Raw genomic sequence first — 16,153 nt, forward strand, 5'->3', positions numbered from 1 at the left:
TGAATCTTGTAAAAAGCAGACAAGAAAGGGTACATATTATGATTTTATTTATATAAACTACTGGAGGATGCACATTAGTTTATGATTTCAGAAATCAGATCAGTGGCTGTGTGGAGGCAGGGGAGGAGAAAGGATGGGTTACCAAGAGGCAAGAAGAGAATGTGGGGATGATGGCTGATGGGTATGTGTGCTCATTATCTGCCTGCAGTGATAGTTTCACGGTGTTTACATAGGTGAAAATCACTCTGTTAGGCCAAGTCCTTAAGAAGCAGGTACCATGACAGGATCAGACTGCAGAAGGTCTACTGGGGAGAAAACCAGTGAGCAAAATGGGAAAATGGAGACAGAGGAGAGGAATGGAGAGGAGGCCGGGAGAGCCAGCAGACCCTGGGGCAGGACTGATCAAGTGTAGGAGACATGAGGGTAAGGAGATCAAGATGGAAAACAGGAAGGCCTTGGACTAAAGTGTAATTTTAAGAAATTTAGCAAGGCCAACACAGTCCTCTGCATCCATGAGTAGAGTCCTACATCTCGAAGGGATGAGCTTCTCTTAGGTCCCTGCCATATTTGGTCATTGGATAGGAGTGGCCCATGGGAAGTGTGGCCTGGGGGCAAAATGCAGGGATGGATTTCAGAGCACAATAGTCAGGACTGTTAGTCAATTACTCTCCTAGCCCTGGAAGATCTGAGAAGTACATTGCCATGGCTGCCCTCTCACCAAATTAGACACTTTAAATATGTGCAGTCAATCATATGACACTTATGCCTCAAAATTATAAAAGCAAGAAAGATACAATAGCAGATAAAGCAGAGGTGAAACATAACAAGAGAACACTATGGACAACTTTACACCAATAGATTTGATTTGGAAACTTGGAAGTAGACGGATTCCTAGAAAAATTTAATTTACCGAAACTGATTCGAAAGAAACTAACCATCTGATTAATCCTAGCATTATGAAAGAAATTAAAACAACAAGCACCCTACAATCAAGTAGTCCTATTCATGGGACGATACCCAAGAGACATACACAAGAATGCTCACAGCAGCACTGTTTGAGTAATAAAAACTTGAAACATTTAAATAGTCATGAAAAGGGGACTAGATAAACCAGCTGTTCTCTATTTAAACAACAAATACAATACAGCAGAAAAAAAAGTATAATCTTTATACACACATTTTAGAACATAATAAAAAAGTAAATCCCAGAAAACTAAACATGATACACAAAGTTTTTATACAAATAAAAAATAGCAGAATTAACTATATTGTTTACTCATATATGCAAATATGATAAAACTATATATTTTAAGTAACAAGGAATTCATAATAAGGCTAGTGACCATTTCTAAGGTAGGCTGGTGAAGCATGGCATGCATTCTATTGGTAATGACCTAATTCTTGAGTTTATGGGCATTTGTTATATTATTCTGTTCTTTGCCTTAACATATATCCTCTTTAATCCTTTGTATGTAGCAAATAATAGATATCTTTTTCTTAATTTTTAAATTTTGTTTAAACCCAAGTTAGTTAACATATAGGGTAATAATGATTTCAGGAATAGAATTTAGTGATTCATCACTTATGTGCTCATCCCAACAAATGCCCTCCTTAATGCCCATCACCCATTTAGCCCATCCCCTCACCCACCTCCCCTTCAGCAACCCTCAGTTTGTTCTCTGTATTTAAGAGTCTCTTATGGTTTGCCCCCCTCTCTGTTTTATCTTATTTTTCCTTCCCTTCCCCTCTGTTCATCTGTTTTATTAAATTCCACATATGAGTGAAATCGTATGTTTATCGTCCTCTGACCAATTTCGCTTAGCATAATTACCTCTCATTCCATCCATGTTTTGCAAATGGCAAGATTTCATTCTTTTTGACTGCTGAGTAATAGTCCATTGTATATTGTGGTGTGTGTGTGTGTGTATGTGTGTGTGTGTGTGTGTGTGTGTGTGTGTGAAGATATATATACACACACACATACATACATACATACATACCACATCTTCTTTATACATTCATCTGTCAGTGGACATTTGGGTTCTTTCCATAATTTGGCTATTGTTGACAGCAGTGCTATAAACATTAGGGTGCATGTGCCCCTTCAAAATAGCGCCTCTGTACCCCTTGGATAAATACCTAGTAGTGCAACTGCTGGGTCATAGGGTAGTCCTATTTTTAATTTTTTGAGGTACCTCCATACTGTTTTCCAGAGTGGCTGCACCAGTTTGCATTCCCATCAGTAGTGCAAAAGTGTTCCCTTTTCTCTGCATCATCGCCAAGATCTGTTGTTTCCTGAGTTGTTAATTTTAGCCATTCTGACAGGTGTGGTTGTACCTCATTGTGGTTTTGATTTGTATTTCCCTGATGATGAGTGATGTGGAGCAATAATAGATATCTTCTTAAAAGAGAAATAAAAGAGAGAAAAATCCTACTCCACATAGAGGAAACAGCCTGTGCAGAGATATCGGGGCAGCAAGTTGGAAAAATAACATGGAACAAATGAGAAACAGGACAGCCACTGAAGCATGATGCGTTTGGTAGCGGGGGAGAAGCATTGGTTCATGGGCATCGATGTAGAACCAGTACCAGTCCTATCACAGCCAACATCTTCTCAGAAAAAGATGATCTTTTCAATCCTGACATTCCTTGTCTTAGCAAGGGCTGATTAGTCATTTTATTACTGCAGATTTCCAAACAGGCATAATTTACAAGGCCTTTTAGGTTATGCACAATTAATTCAGAATTTATGAATCAGTGGAATTTTCCAATCCCTCATGAAGACCTGTTACATTTTTAGTTTGGAAACATGATTTAGTAGACCATGTCAATTTCTTATTTCACCTCACTTCTCTCACTATAAAAGTTCATCTAAAAATACCATTTTCCCTTAGTTACAAAGAGAAGGAACATATAATTATTGTAGAAACTGTGAAAATAACAGATAAGCACTAAGTAGATAGTAAAAGTCACTATGATGCCAGGACCCAAGATTATTCACTGTTTAAAGATTGGTGCACAGGAGCACCTGGGTGGCTGTCTGTTAAGCCTCCGACTTCGGCTCAGGTCATGATCTCATAGTTCATGAGTTCGAGCCCTGTGTTGGGCTCTGTGCTGACAGCTCAGAGCCTGGAGCCTGCTTGGGATTCTGTGTCTCCCTCTTTCTCTGTCCCTTCCCTGCTTGTGCTCTCTCTTTCTCTCTCAAAAATAAACATTAAAAAAAATTTTTTTAAATAAAAAAATAAAGATTGGTGCACGTACACATACACAAACACATTATATTTCACAAAACTGGAAATGTAGATATAATTTTAAAGCCTGTCCTGTCTCCTACCTTTGTTAATGTCATATTGTCTCTAATTAATTACATAAGACTCAAATAGTAGGGTACACAAACTATGACCTACACACCAAATCCAGCCTGCTACCTGTTTTTATAAATAAAATTTTATTGGAACACAGTCATGTTCATTATTTTACATATTGTCTGTGGCTACAACAGCAGAGTTGAGTAGTTGTGACAGAGACTGTACCATAAAACTATTTGGCCCTTGGCAGAAAAGGTGCCAACTCTTTGTAAAAGACACACTTTTAATGGCCATATAGTATTCCATTTTATGGATGTATCATAAATTGACTAATTTCTCATTAGTACACATTTTGACTATTTTTAATTTTTTTCCTATACTTGATTACCTTGACTTAAAAATCTTTACAGGCATCCTAGAAATTAAATCATTGATAAAAGTGTATGTCCTATATAAGGCTTTTGAAGATAAGGCCAACTTTCCTTTCATAGGATTGCACCAAGTGACCTCACTGCCACTCACAAAGGAAATTTCTGGAAACGATAGTTATCCCCATTGTATATGCATTCTCACAACCTAATTTTGATCATTTGCTCTCGATGGCTATTAATGATCTCTTGGTCACAATGTTAGTTTTCAGTCTATCTTCCTTGACCTTCATTAGGCTCTATTTTCTCTCAGCATTTACATTCGACCTCTTTTTCTCACCCTGGCTCTGTAACATCCTGCCATTGGTGAGCACCTTCATTTTAGTATATTTTGCTTCTACGCTGGAATGCTGAAGTAGTCTCTTTGCTAGTCTACTAGTCTACTCCTTAGAGTTACAACTTCCTCTATGTTTAAAAATATATATACTCCTGCCAGATTAAGTCTCCTTTTTAAAGTTTTAATTACATTAATTTCCTGCTCAAAAATCTGCGATGAATTTACATTGCTTAAAGAATAAAGTTAAAATTCCTTTCGTTGATCATTGATACTCTTCCAATTGGCCCCAACTTGCCTTTTAGACCTTAATTTTTCTTAGTTAGTTTGTGTATCAAACTGTGAGCTTTAAAACAATTGAACAATTCCCAATTCTCCAATAATGGACTTTTAAACCCTCATATATCTTTGGTTTGACATATATATGCCTGCTTGTCATTTACCTTAATGCCCTCTGCCCAACCCGTCAAATTATACCCATTCTCCAAAGCCTAGGTTTAATGTCATTTCTCTTACACAGCTTTTGCTTCATTCCATTAGCCAAAAAATATATGCTCCTCCTAGGAATTCTCCATAGTAGCCATGTTTTCATCTGTACCTGCCATATAATATTTACTTTATACACAATGACCTCGGAAAGTGTTTTAGTTATTGGTTTTTTGCAGCACTAAATTGCTGCGTGCTTTGTGTCTCTTTTTTCTTTGAATCCTCATTGTACTGGGTCTTCCACAAGATAGAGAAGTTACCATTGAGTGAATGAATGAATGGACCGATCACTAACCTAATAGAGGATAGACGTGAAGTAGTCCAATACTGTATGACTCACCCAGCACTGGAATAAAAGTCAGAGAATTATGGATCCAGGCCTTCTCAGAGTATTGCACAATCTATTACATCAATGCTACTTCTACTTATTCACCTAAAAAGCAGGACTTGTTAGACACGATACATACACCTCATAATGCATCAATAGAGTACTAATACATCAAGCCAACCAGGGATGAATCTATTTTTTTTCCTAACTAGATCTCACGCAGGCAGTTACTGCTGATCAGTTTCACTGACTGTGTGGTGCACGATGTGGTACTTACCAACGTGAGCAACAGGAGCGGAAGTACTTAAGCTTGAGGACATTTCTCAGAGAGAGAAGCAGTGAGGACTTCGTCTATTCTGGTTCATTACATTAGACACAGATTAGGTGGTGGGTTTTGTTTTGTCTTCTCCCTTTGCTGTTAAAGATTTGTTTACTCATAAAATTCCAGATGAGAGAGAGACAAGAAAAGCATACTATTCATAATTAATATTTTCCATGGAATGTAGGTCCATCAGATGACGAAGAAGCATTTGTCATTGCAGGAGGTTAAAAAAAAATTATCCAGCGTATTAGTGCATTTGTGCATTTTTTGCTGCACATTAGCTTTATCTAGATTCTTTTGTAACATATGGAGGAAAAAAAAAAGATTTGTACTGCAAGTCAGTTCTTTAAATGTTTTATTCATTTTTGAGAGAGTGCAAGTGTGGGGGGGGTAGACAGAGAGAGGTAGAGGGTCTGAGGCAGGCTCTGTGCTGACAGTGGAGAGTCTGATGTGGGGCTTGAACTCACAAACCGTGAGATCATGACCTGAGTCAAAGTCAGACGCTCAATCGACTGAGCCACCCAGGAGCCCCTGCAAGTCAATTGTGTCTAGGTCCCTTCAGTTCCAAGTTGTATAAACTTGGGAAAATTATTTCACTTCTCTGGGCTTCTTTTTCCTTCTTTTTCCTAGCTCAACTAGGTGATATCAAAGCCCCTTTCCACTTCTGAGCATCTGGATTCTGTCATATGCACAGAGAGTGAGAGCAGCACCTCAGATGGACAAACTGGACCCGCCATGGAAAAGCCCACGTTGTGTTGTGTGACTGCCACTGGAAGTGTCTATGCTATAAGACCTCTCTGGATGTTTCCCTGCTTATCCCAAACTGAACTCGCACTGCATAAAAAATATGCACTTTCTGTTTAGAATTGGCAAGGCATTTTGGTCTTCCACAGTGAAAGAGAATGTCCTGGTCAGGGGCACAAATTGATGGGTGTATGAAGCTCTCTTTGTTTCAATGATTCCATCAGCAACAGTCATATGTTTTGCATGAGTTTTTGCTTAATCTTTTTTTTCTTACATTTGTGTTTACAATAGTGCAACTTCAGCAACGTTTATGAGAACATGATTGAGTCATCCTCTCTTTGGCAGCTATCAGACTAGGACAGCGCTTTTTACAAATATCTGTTCTCTCTAGTTTGCTTTAGCTTATTTTCCTTATACTTCCAAAAATCCCAACTGTGCTACCAAGGTCAGCTTTCCACCATACTTCCGTGCTCAAAAATATTAGTGATTATATCAGAATAATGGCATACCAGAACTTAAAAAAGGATCATAGAAATAATTTAGCACAATCCCTTCATTTTTACAGTTATTAAAATTGAAGACCCTGGAGATACAATAGTTTAAGGTCACTGTATTAGCCTGGGTTTCCTTGAAAACAGAGCCCAAAGCAAGACTTAAATAGTAATGCTTTCTTGGGAGGAAAACCCAGGTTGTTAAGAGTCAGGGAAAGGGGGAGTAAGGTAGAGAAGGGTGGAAAGCAAATGTACAAGGATGTATTATTATGCTGATTCCCAAGGTCAAAGAGACAAATCTGGTTACTCTGCAGATGCCAGTCTAGCAAGACAGCTCCAGAAATCTGTACCATGCCTCAAAATAGTCTGTCAGAGAAAGAAGAGAATTTACCTGCCAGACCCTTCTTGTTCCTCTATCACCCTTCCAAGTTTACCTGATGGGAAGGAAGTTAACTCCCCCACACTTCTAGGTTGTGCTACTTGGCCACTTTGGAATCTTCAGGGAAGTCAAATCCCATGGCCTGCATGTTGCCTGAAGTGTCGGTAGAAATCAGAGACTCTGGGTGAGGTGCTAGTAAGCCTCAGGGGACAGAAACAAACCCAAATGGAGTTGATTGCTGCTGCAATTGTCAAAGCAGAATAAGAGGCTGAGTGCTTTGGAGACAGGTAAACCCAAGAGAAAACTGAAGGTAGGTCCAAAATCATCACATAGCTTCACAGTGGCAAAGTCATGACTACAAGCTGATATCCTTATACTAAATTTAATAGTCACACAACAGCCAAATTTCTCAGTTTGTCCTCCAAGATTTCTATAATCTAAATTTACCTTATTTTTTCAGCTTATTGGCAACTAAACTAATTCATGAGCATTAACATCATCTGCATCTAAACAACCTATTGGTACTGAGAACCTGGACACCTGTGTCAACACAACTTGACTGTGTTTTCCAGGGAATTCTTGCCCAGATAGAGAAGAATGTAAACCAATTTTAAAAAAGAAAAGAAAAGTAAGTGTTTGCTTTAGAAAATTATTGCAAACCCATTTATCCAGAAAAGTAGTTTGCTCATCTGGACATAGAGCTTACGTATCAAACAATAGTTTCCTCATCAACATTATTTTCAAGATCTTCCAAGATTGTGCCCATCAATCTTAAATAATTATTTCACAGACTTTGCCCAATTCCTATCATTTACTTTGAAGGACCTGCCTTAAATTCATGAGCCTGAGTCTCTACTTTTGAGATAAGTATTTGATTGACTTTGTCAGCCCCCCAAAAAGCCACCAGGAGATAGGCAATTTATTCATTTCATTGTGGTTTAGGTAGAAATGACCAAATAACTCACACAAATAAGGTAATCACTGTCTGACTCCCTAAAATAAAGTCAGAAAAGACCCCACACAGAAAGAATAAGACCAATTATCTATTTAATTCAAGATATTCAAAATTCCACAATAAAAGAAAATTAAAACATATCTATTTAAAATTATATGACTATCACCCAATTTCATTGTGCATCGTCCCTGTTTTATCATATAGATTCATCTATTTTACACTACATTCCTGCTTGTAAAATAGCGTAAAATTTTTCCTCCAAAGTGGAAATTTGAATTTGAATGCCAGCTAACTTGATGGGAGAGTTAGAATTGGAATTATCATATCATAGCTGCAGGTTAATTTAGCACAGATCCTGCCAAGAGTGATTTAACAATTGCTGAAGTAGTGGAAGCATCTTCTCTGACAAATCTTCAGCCATGTCTCCTAAAGAATCGGACTACACTATCAAAAAACATCTTTCATCCAGCAACACTTCTCTGGCCACTGAGAGGCACATGTACATGTTTGGTGACACCAAAACAGCCTTGAAAAACATGGTTTTCAAGTAGCAAACTAAGGGAGTTACTAAAGATGGGTGACCTAGGGATACAATATGCTAAGTGCACCAGGAGGCAGTATGGGTCCTCAGTTAGACCCCTCTTTTTCAGGTCCCATTCACTGTTATTCTAAGAAAAGTTCAGAATAGTCTTGCAACAATAATAACAAAAGATTTATTACAGCTGTTTACTCCTCATTTATATATTTCAGGGGTGCCTGGGAGACTCAGTTGCTTGGGTATCCAGCTTTGGCTCAGGTCATGATCTCACGGTTCCTGGGTTCGAGCCCCACATTGGGCTCTGTCCCAAGAGCTCAGAGCCTGGAGCCTGCTTTGGATTCTGTGTCTCCTTCTCTCTCTGCACCTCTCCTACTCATGCTCTCTCTCTCTCTCTCTCTCTCTCTCTCTCTCAAAAATAAACAAACATTTAAAAAAAAATTAAATAAATAAATAAATAAATAAATAAATAAATAAATAAATAAAATCATGCAACTTAGTATCAGGCTAAGTATAAAACAAAAGGGATCAGATGTAAATGCAACATGGATTCGGGTGGACGTGGAAGAGAACTGCAGGCTGGTGTAAGAGGGCTGTATGGGAGAAGTGGAGCTCAGGTGGAAGTTGGCTTGAACAATGTCTACCACCAGGTAAGTGGTAAGTGCAGAAGACCCTGAAGTCAAGGTCACATGGAACAGCAAAGGGAGGAATGTGGGCATTCTGTGCATTCAGAAGCTACACAAGTAAGCCTATAAACCTTCTACAACCAATGAAATAAAAATGGAGGAAGGTGGTCAAAAGGTACAAACTTCCAGTTATAAGGTAAAATGAGTCCCAGGGCTGTGATGTACGACATTACGACTGTAGCCAATGCTGCCGCATGATACACAGGAAGGTGGTTAAGAGAGCAAATGCTAAGAGCTCTTATCACAGGGAGAGATTCTTTTTCCTTTATTCTTCTCTTTTTTCTTTTTATTGTACCTCTAGAAGAAGATGAATATTAGTTGAACCTATTATGGTAATCATTTCACAATAGATGTAAAACAAGCCATCATGCTGTATGCCTTAGAGTTAGATGTATTTCAATAATTTCCCAATAAAATTGGAAAAAAATGTTCAGCCATATGGACAAACCCCTGAAAGGGAATACAATGTATTAAAAATACTTGTTTTGGTAAAGTGGTAAAATTGTGAATTACAAAATGTTTTTTCTAGTATTACTATTTGATAATTAAAGGAGATAATTTGAAAAAACAAAAAAAAAGATTATTCATAATAACAATACCATATAAAATGCCTACATATAAACCCAACTAGAAATGAACAAAAATTACAGAACTACATGAAGAAAATGATAGATCTTTACTAAAGAACATAAAAGAAGACTTGATCAAGACAGAGAGAGTACCTAAGTACCTATATTAAAAGAATTTCATATTGTAGGGAAGAAGTCTCACTAAATTCATCTATAAATATAATGCTAATGAATATCATCAAAAATTTTTATAGGAATTAACAACCTGATTTGGAAAATAATAATTAGCTTTCTCTGCCCTGTTAGCTATCAAAGGACACCATAAAACTAGAGGAACTTTGAAAATTGTAGAATGGGTACAGAAATCTACACACTTCACAGTGGAAAAATTAAGCATGAAACAGAGACATGTATATGTGAAAATGTAGTTCATGACAAAGGTAAAGTTTAAAATCAGCAGGGAAATGACAGACTGTTCCACAAATAGTATTGACACAGTTGACCATCCATTTGGAGAATCAGATACTTTCATCATTTCAAACACACAAAAAAATCAAATGGATTGAGTAAATAAAATTCTTATTAAAAAAACCAATGGAATATTTTTATAATCTAAAGAGTTTTGCTAAGCAATACATTAAACTTAGAAGTCATTAAGTGATACATAAAATTGTTAAATATATAAAATCTTAATATAAAATAAATATCAGAATAAAGGTTAACATAGATTATTAATGGAGAATATTAAATTAAAGAGGGTAAAAATAAGCCACCTACTAGAAAATTGGCCAAGTCATATGAGCAGCAAATTTCCAAAGGAGATATATAAATAAGATAAATGCAAACATTTTCAACCTCATTACAAATCCAGGACATTCTATGTGAAATGGGTTTCGTCCATCACATTGTCAAAAGTTAAAAAGATTGATTCCATATATAAATGACAAGAGGTAGGAAAACTCACTCACTGTCATACTTCACTTGTGGCATTATATACTGCTAAACAGTATTAAAGAGCAAGTTGATGTGATTAAGGAACAATACATAAAATATAATTTCACTACATTTTCAAACTATTACTTGTATGTGTATATGTGTGTAAGTGCCATGGTTAGGGATGCAAGGATGCCTAACCATTCATGTCATTACTTCTGGAGAGAGAATAACATGGGTGGGCAGGGGGGAGGAGAGAGGCAATGATCTGCCTTATTTTATTTCTCTATTTTGTGAAACTTTTACTGGAATCTGTTAGTCACATCCTACTTGTCTAAGGTATTTCTAGAATTTTACTGAACATAGTGTGTGGTTTGCACGCATACGCACATGCACACACACACACACACACACACACACACACACACAGGTGCAAAGAGAAGTGCACCTAAGTATATATAGCTTGATGAATTTCCACAAGCTGAGATAGCAGTCACATCATGAAACAGAACGCTCCCTGCACCTCAGAAGCTTTCTTGTGTTTCCCTCCAAATAAGACATATGTCTCCCCTCAGAAGGTAATCATTATTTTAACATCTGACAGCAAGTATCACTTTTACCTATTTTGTTTTATATAAAAGGAATTGCATGCATGGTAAATTTTTTGTATGTGGCTCCTTTGCTCAACATTATGATTTCACATTTTTCATTCTCAATACTGTCCACTCAGGTAATGTTCCAGAATGTATTCATCCAACCTACCATGGATGTTTGGGTAATGACTCAGTTTAGGAGAAACACAGTGTCACACCAAGCATTCTTCGACATGTCTTTTGGTGAATGAACATACGTATGCACTTCTGCTAGGTGTACACCCAGAAATAGAACGGCTGGCTACAGGCTTTTGCATATGCCATTCTTGAGAGGATGTTGCCAAGCAGTTTTCAAAAGTGGTTTTATCCATTTCCATTCCCATCTATGCTCTCTGCAAGTTCAGTTTACTCTACATTCTCGTCAATACGCGGTAGTATCAATCTTTTATCACTTGATCATTCTGGTGGTTATTTAGTAGCATCTAGTTATGGGTTAACTTGCACTTTATCAAAAATATTAAAGTTGAGGGGCGCCTGGGTGGCTCGGTCGGTTGGGCATCCAATGTCAGCTCAGGTCATGATCTCGCGGTTTGTGAGTTCGAGCCCCACGTCGCGCTCTGTGCTGACAGCTTAAAGCCTGGAGCCTGCTTTGGATTCTATGTCTCGCTCTCTCTCTCTCTGTGCCCCTCCCCTGCTCACACTCTGTCTCTGTCTCAAAAATAAATAAAACATTAAAAAAATTTTTTTAATAAAGTTGAGCACATTTTCATAGATCAATTGCTACCTAAATACCCTTTTGTGAAATGTCTATTCATCTACCCATTTTTCTAGTGGGTTATTTCTTATTTATAATTGTGCAAATATATATTGCAAATATGTTCTCATTCTCTGGGTTGCTTTACAACTTTTTAAAGATATCTTTTGAAGAATATTTTTTTTATTTTAGCATAACACAATATATCATTTTTAACTTTTATGGTTAATTTTTTCAGTATTCTAATTAAGAATCTACCTACTGCAGGTGACAAAAATGTTTTGTGATGTTTTATCTTACTGGGCTGATGTTTGAAAAGCAATAAAAATCTAAAAGATTAGGAAATTCCTTTTTTTTTTTTTTTTACTAATAACACCTAAAAATTAGAGCACTAACTATCACTAGAATTTCACAGTGAAAGTATTTTCATTGCAATGATCTTGCTGGGAGAGAATGTATCAGTCCCATTTGGCCTCATAAAGTTTAATTCCACTTCAATAGTTGTAAGCAAAATGCAATGCCACTTGACCATAATACTGTTGACTGCCGCAAATAGGTACATGTAGAATGCATGGGGGAATTTACTAAAAAAAAAAAAAAAATACCTTAGGGTATTTTCAGATGGATATTCATTGTCCTGACAACTAGGGAGACAGACTCTACATCACATAGAATACGAAAAAGGAGTCAAAAATACAATGTGACTTCAGTGATAAATTGGAAATGGTTATTGGGTTTAGCAGCATAAACTCATTCTCTTTCTTAAGTACTCCTTCTTTATAAATTTCTTCTTATAAATTTCCTCTTCCCCATTTTCTTGGATTAACTAAGGGAATTTGACTAAAGATGAATTTAATGAAAGAATGCAAGGTTTTCTCTTGTTCTTCAGTTTATTTTCTTTTGAAATGATGATGTTTTTTGTTTAGAGTTTCACAGATTTACAGAGCCCAAAGAGATTTTACAGTCTTATCCTAGCCATTCTTTCAGCACATCCAAGACATATGAGAACCTGTCCTGGTCATGTGAGAGTGTACCAAGACTTCAGCTATAGGGAACATAATCATCTGATTCTGTTTTTTACTTTGAATAAATAAAATACAAAGACTATTATAAACAATACTTAAAACTCACTGAGGGGAGCCTGGGTGGCTCAGTCGATTAAGCTTCCAGTTTCGGCTTAGGTCATGATCTCGCGGTTCGTGGGTTTGAGCCCCACATCAGGCTTTGTGCTGACAGCTCAGAGCCTGGAGCCTGCTTGGGATTCTGTGTCTCCCGCTCTCTGCCCCTCCCCCACTCACGCTCTGTCTCTCTCTGTCTCTCAAAAGTAAATAAACCTTAAAAAAAAGAAAAAAAACTCACTGAGATAAAATAGAAAAATTGTTTTATTCAATGTCAATTTTTTTATAATTCCTTTTGCTACTCTAAGTTATTTAAACATATATAAAATATGTTTAGCATCTTAGTGAAGAAGATGGGCTCCATCATTCTCCTAGGGGCTTAGAAAGAAATGATATTGATTGCTTGATTTCTCATGTATGTTATCACTTGTATGTATCTTCTTTTTTTTTTTTGGAAAAAAAATCCACTTTTCACCACTTAAATCTGAAACTCCCCACTTGTGTATTTGTCACTGAAATAGCTCCCAACTGTTCTTCGTCTGTTTAGTCACTTATATCTTCAATCTACTCCATTTATTTTCAACCTCATCTTCTCAATTTACCCATTTTTTCTGTTGTTTCCCTTTACTCATTATCCTTCAGTGCCTCCCCATGATTGAGGGAATAAAACTCAAAATGTCTCAATGGAACATCAAAGGTCTTTTAACAACTGGCCTGAACCTACCTTCCCAACCAATATTTATATTATTCCCTTATACAAACCTTGATGGCTACTTGCCTGGTCTTCACACATTACATGCACAAGTACACATTCCCACTTTATATCTATAATCAAAGAATTTTCTTTTTTTTTTAATATTCTCCTATCTCTTTTTCCTGATTGTCTACCTCTTTCAACGTTAACATCAGGTCCCCTGCCTTCTATGAGATTTTACTAATCACTCTTCTCCACGAATAAGAACTTCTGTGGAATATGTTGGTTTAGTCATGCATTGAGGACTACTAAATACTGTCTGTCCATCCATCCTTCCACACATTCAGGCATCCATTTATTTAATGAACATGTGTTAAGAACCTTCTATTACCAAACATTAATCTAGGCAATAAATAAGTAAATTCCCTGCTCTCATGAAGTTTATTTCTATTCTGGAGAGAAAGTAAGTTAACAAATGTGTGTGTGTGTGTGTGTGAGAGAGAGAGAGAGAGAGAGAGAGAGAGAGAGAGAGAGAGAATAATAAGCACTATGAAAAATAAAGCAGAGTAAGGGCATAAGTAAAAGTGATAGTGCAGGTATGTTAGCTATTTTATAAATGATGATTAGGGAAGACTTCTCCACCGAGGCAATATTTGAGAAATGAATGTATTCAAGGTAAGGTAGCTTTGACCTACAGTTAAAAGTATCTGCATATTTCCACGGAAAGAGAATATCATATTCAAATCCCCAGCAAGATCTTCTGTTGACTAGGAATCCTACAGAAGTATTTCTTTAAAATATGTATCTATCAGATTTCTCTGAGAGACTTGTCCCTTTACCTCCAAATAAAGTAATAGATCTAGTGGAATTTCACCTGAGTGGACGTCACAGACCTGGGATGTTACAACACTGGATCAGAGGGTCTCCTGGGATTGATGTAAAGGTAGTCTTAACTTGCAGAGATTTAGTTTTAGGCAAATGGGAAAATTCTTGGTCTTCCTCTGAATACCATTTATGAGAATCTATGTCAGTTCTAGAGCCCAAGATGATCCAAATGCATGAAGTTTCCTACCTTCAGGTACAGGCCATAATACTCAAATGTGCTTTGGCCATTACTCTTAAATAAGAAAAGGGTGACACATTTTGAATATTATTTGTCTCCTGTTGTTTGAGATTTCCTTCTTATTGTGACGAAAAGGACCAAGGCACTCTCTGTCCAGCAGGTGATTTTGACAGATATTAAAATCCCAATAAATTAATATATAACTATTGAGTGAATAAATGAGATAGTCCCAACATCCTCACAGTAATTTAATATTAGGAAGGAATTAATATATGCAAAGATGTTCAGCTCAATTTATGATTAAGAAAATAAGCACAGAAACTAAGGCTTGGAGCTAATCAATGCCATGGTTTTAAGCTAGTTTCATAGTTGGTATTGGTTCTAAATTTAGTACTTTTTATTTGGCTGTAGTACAAAGGTGTTACAATGAGAAGTATTTACTTTTATATTTAAAATCAGTCTTTTATTTTTCTAGCATAAAATGTTTTGCAGGACTTCAATTTCAAGTAAACCTGAAATAATTTAACCTTCAAAAGTAATTCTCTGGATAATACTTTATGAAACTTGAGACCACTTTCTATTGGACCAAGATGTTTAAAAACTAACTGCTTCTAAAATTACATCGTTAGAAGTCATTGAAATGAGAGTATGAAGCAATTTGGGAGAATTTTGTTTTAAATCAGAGGCATTTTTTTTTGGTATCTCCTATATTTCTTCTGGTTTCTTTCATTTTAATATTGAGTCACCAGGCTTGCTCACATCCTGAATGAATTTCCTTTCATCTCTCTTCTATGTTGAAGCTATCTGTATAATTGTCAGTACGTCATTACCCCATCTTCATCTCTCAGATGACTAAACTGAGGGTGAATGGCTCGGTTTGAGGCCACGTTGCTAGCCCGGGTATACTTTGAGCTCCCAGCTGGAAAAGCACTACCAGCGGAAGAAGTTGTAATTACAATTTATAGCCCCTGATCCTGCAGCACGTTGCTTAGCTACTAACTCACCTTCCTTGTACTCAGATCTATACTTCCCCTTTGAAGCTATTTCTTTTCTTACAGAAGCTGTGAATACACCTCACTGTTACTTTTGTCTTTTCTATATATGAAAATGAATAATTTTGATCACAACTTTGTTTCCGAAGAAGGTGAAGATTCCATGGACAAAAGTGTCAAGTCATTTTCAGAACTCTTTACTTTCAAAACTGCGTATCTGCCACATCTTTAATATTTGTGCAGTGCTATAAAGTGTTCCCCATAAAATGAGGCATGTACAGGCTTGGGCTCATTCTTGTGAGGAAAGCTTTAAATTAAATGATTATAAATGCTTTTAGAACATGCCCATAATGCATTGACCATCTGTCTTCTAGATTGCATTTTTTAGTAACTGACTCATAAAAAGAAATTCTTCTCAAATTCAGCAATATGTGTAAATAACATTTGATAATATTTTTATTTCTGAAAAATGTTAAATATAAAATATGTTATGGTCTTTTC

The sequence above is a fragment of the Lynx canadensis genome, chromosome D3 (assembly GCF_007474595.2).
Source record: "Lynx canadensis isolate LIC74 chromosome D3, mLynCan4.pri.v2, whole genome shotgun sequence".
Classification (NCBI taxonomy): domain Eukaryota; kingdom Metazoa; phylum Chordata; class Mammalia; order Carnivora; family Felidae; genus Lynx; species Lynx canadensis.